We start from the raw sequence: 3208 nt of genomic DNA, 5'->3' as shown, positions 1-3208 counted from the left end.
GGTGTGGTCATCCTCCCGGGGCTGATTTCTCACTTTCCCGCTCTCTGTCTGTCTCTGTCTCTCTGTCTCTCTGGCGAGTGCACATGCCATATGGCATAAAACTAAGACTTCATTCATTCATGTGACTGACAGACCCGACGGTGATGAGCAGTGCAGCCTGGTGCTCTGCAAGGCAGTCCCCGGGGAGGTTCCCAGCCAAGCCCAGAGACCCCCAGGTTGCACGGGTGTGGGCCTGCCCACGCTTCAGGGCCAGCGGAGGCTGGGAGTGGGCCGTGGCTTCGAGACCTTGGGGGCTCTCTCTCCTGAAAGAGAGACGCACTCTGATAAATACACTGAAAACACCTTGGTGATCACCTCAGGCAGGACTCCCTGCCCGGGGTTCACAGCACATGTGGAGGCAAACGCTGGGCCACGTCACATGCAGTAGGAGCTGGCATGAGCCCGCGCTGTGGCCACCGACGGGTGACGTGTCGCAGCGCCGGAGGAGGACGGTGAGACACGAGGCCACAGCAGCCCTCCGGCAACCGCCCAAGTGACAGCCCGGAGGTGTGCTAGCAGCTGATCGCCCACCAGCAGGGCCAGGGAGATGGGAAAAAATGGAACAACTCAGTACAGGGACCAGCAGGTGGCGTAACAGCTATGTCTGTGGACTCCCATGTAGTCGATCACGGTTCGAGTCCTGGACCCGGTGGCTTAAACTCAACGCCAGGTGCGTGTGCATGCGTGCCCAGGATCCCGAGAGGAGAATGGAGGAGAAGAGGTTGCGGTGTGGCCATCTCCCCTGGGGGGTGATTTCTCGCTTTCTGTCTCTCTGTCTCTGTCTCCGGTGAGCACATGCGCTCTATGGCAAAAACCTCTCTAAAAGAAAAAAAAGCAACTGCTCGGTACTCAGGAAGGCAGGACCCGGGGGGGGGGGGGGGGGGTGTTGCGGAGATGCAGACCCAGCCGAGGTGTAAATGGTCTGCCCGTCCCACTTAAAAAGCTGATTATCCAGCAGGTGGATCCAGCAGGTGGCGTGGTGGTTAAGGGTGCTGGACTCCCACAGAGGTGACTGCGGTTCAACTCCCAGACCTGGCAGCTTGCCTTCTCACTTTCGCTCTCTCACTCTGTCTCTCTGTGGTCAAATTAAATAAATAAAGTTTTCTTTTTTTTTAAGCCGATTATCCAACTGGATACATTAGAAAAGCAAGAGCCAGCCACTGTGCCTGTAAGACACACGCTTTAAAGATAAGCACACACACAGTTGAAGAGAGGGCAGGCTGCGCTGGTGGAGGCTGATCAGGAGTCCCGTGGCCGCGTTCAGGTCAGACTCCACGGCAGGGCCTGGCCGGGGGATCGGGGCAGAGTCAGCTCACCAGCAACGACCTAGCAGCGCTCACAGTCCTGATCACCGAGCCGGAGGGGCACGGTACACTGGGAGACGCCGTGCCGCCGCGCGGGGACCGGCAGGGACTCGGCCTCTCATAACAGAGCGTGTGAAAGGGTGCTGAGCCGGACCCCCGTTTGCACCGGAAGCAGAGTCTCAATACAGGGGGAAGGGTTCCAGTGAGAGAAAGGGTGTTCTCCGACGAAGGCAGACAAGTGTGCTGTCAGGCTAAGAAACAGCTGGGAGCCGCGAAGTCGGAAGGGGTGCAGGCGGTCCCAGAAAGTCGAATGGAGCTGAGTCTGCTCTGGTGCCGGAGGATGGAGTCTATGCAGCTGTTTCACAGACACCTTCTGTGAACTTCTTGAAAACCCCTTACATGCCCAAGAGGTTCTAGTGTGTGGGAGTTAACTCGTCCATGGCTACTCAACAGTGGGCCAATACAAGTGAAACAGGAAAGTGAAAACCAAAGCACAACATATCAAGCCTTATGGAATTTGGCTGAAACAAAGCTTACAAGGAGCTCAGTTGCTCTGAGTGCGCCCTGGGAACTAGGGGCTGCGGCAGGGCCGTGGACACTGCACCGCAAGGCGGGCTGAGCAGGAGGGCCCAGCCACGCAGAGACCTCCGTGTGTGCCCGTGACCCGGGCGGGGCGGCCGGCGTGAGACCCTGCTGGCATGCGTGCTCGCTCGCTCCCTCTCTGCACCCTCCTCTTTCACTCATGAGAGAAATAAACGTAAAGAAATTAAAGAAAAAGTCAAAAATAAACGTCACAGGTCAGGGGCAACGCCCAGCTGAAGAAGCCCCAGGACTCGTTTCTGGAGATACCAGAAAGCTGATTTGACAACAGAAGAGCCAAGGACCTGGAGTAGCCAGAGCGACTTTGGACAAGAGCAGGGTCGTACAGAGCGTCGACACATCACCCGCTTAGACAGAGACCCCCAGCGAAGTGAGGGCCACGGCTCCGGCCCCCAGGGGCCTTGTGTGTGCACCGCAGTGGCCCCGGTGCATTGCGGTGCAGTGCGTGTGTGCGAGGCAAGTGCATGCCTCCGCTGCGGGATGCTCCAGCGAGGAAGTGCCGACGGCTGCCCACGCCTGCGGCAAGCTGTGACCCTGTGCGGCTGGAGGGCCCTCGTCCATGCTGGCAGCCCGAGGGAGCAGGGCGTGGAGGCCGAAGGCTGGGTGTGGCGATTCCCTGCCCGCGACGGCCTGAAATGCGCGATCGGTCGGCTCTCCCTTAACAAAGCGCGTCTCCATGGCTGTGCTGCAGGGCGGCCTCTGACCCACGGCGGACCCCCAGAACTGGAGTCGATGCTCGGGCAGCGGGTCCGTGGGACAGTCGGAATCCCTTGCTGTCACTTCAGAACCGTGCGCAGCCTCTCACCAGGAGCAGGTTCCACGTCGGGAAACCGCACTGCCCGCTCCTCACCCCAGCTCACCAGCCGCCGAGCGGCTCAGCCTCCAGCCCTGCTCCTCCCACAGCTGCAGCTGCCCCCACAGGCTGCGCGGCCCCTCCGAGCTCCAGGCGAAGCGCTCCCGTCTCCCCTCAGGACTCGTGAGTGCCGCTGGTGGTGGGGGCACCCTCCCGGTGGACTCCCGTCCCCTCAGCTCTCCGGTGTCCCCGCTGGGGCAGCGTCGCCTCACAGACGTCCTGCTGGAGTCAGACCTGGACGTCAGAATGACCCCTTGGTCCATGGGCTCGGTCCAGCACCTGAGAAGTGGGGTCAAAAAGGCCCATGAGCTGGCTAGCTTGCACGACTGCCATGACCCTTACGTGTACCACTGACGTGCAAGAGGAGACGGCCTCTCACGGCCCTCCTGGGGCAGGAGAGGCAGCCACCACC

The sequence above is a fragment of the Tupaia chinensis genome, unplaced genomic scaffold, assembly GCF_000334495.1.
Source record: "Tupaia chinensis unplaced genomic scaffold, TupChi_1.0 Scaffold000020_1, whole genome shotgun sequence".
NCBI classification, from domain to species: domain Eukaryota; kingdom Metazoa; phylum Chordata; class Mammalia; order Scandentia; family Tupaiidae; genus Tupaia; species Tupaia belangeri.
Note: the sequence above shows the minus strand (reverse complement) of the source record.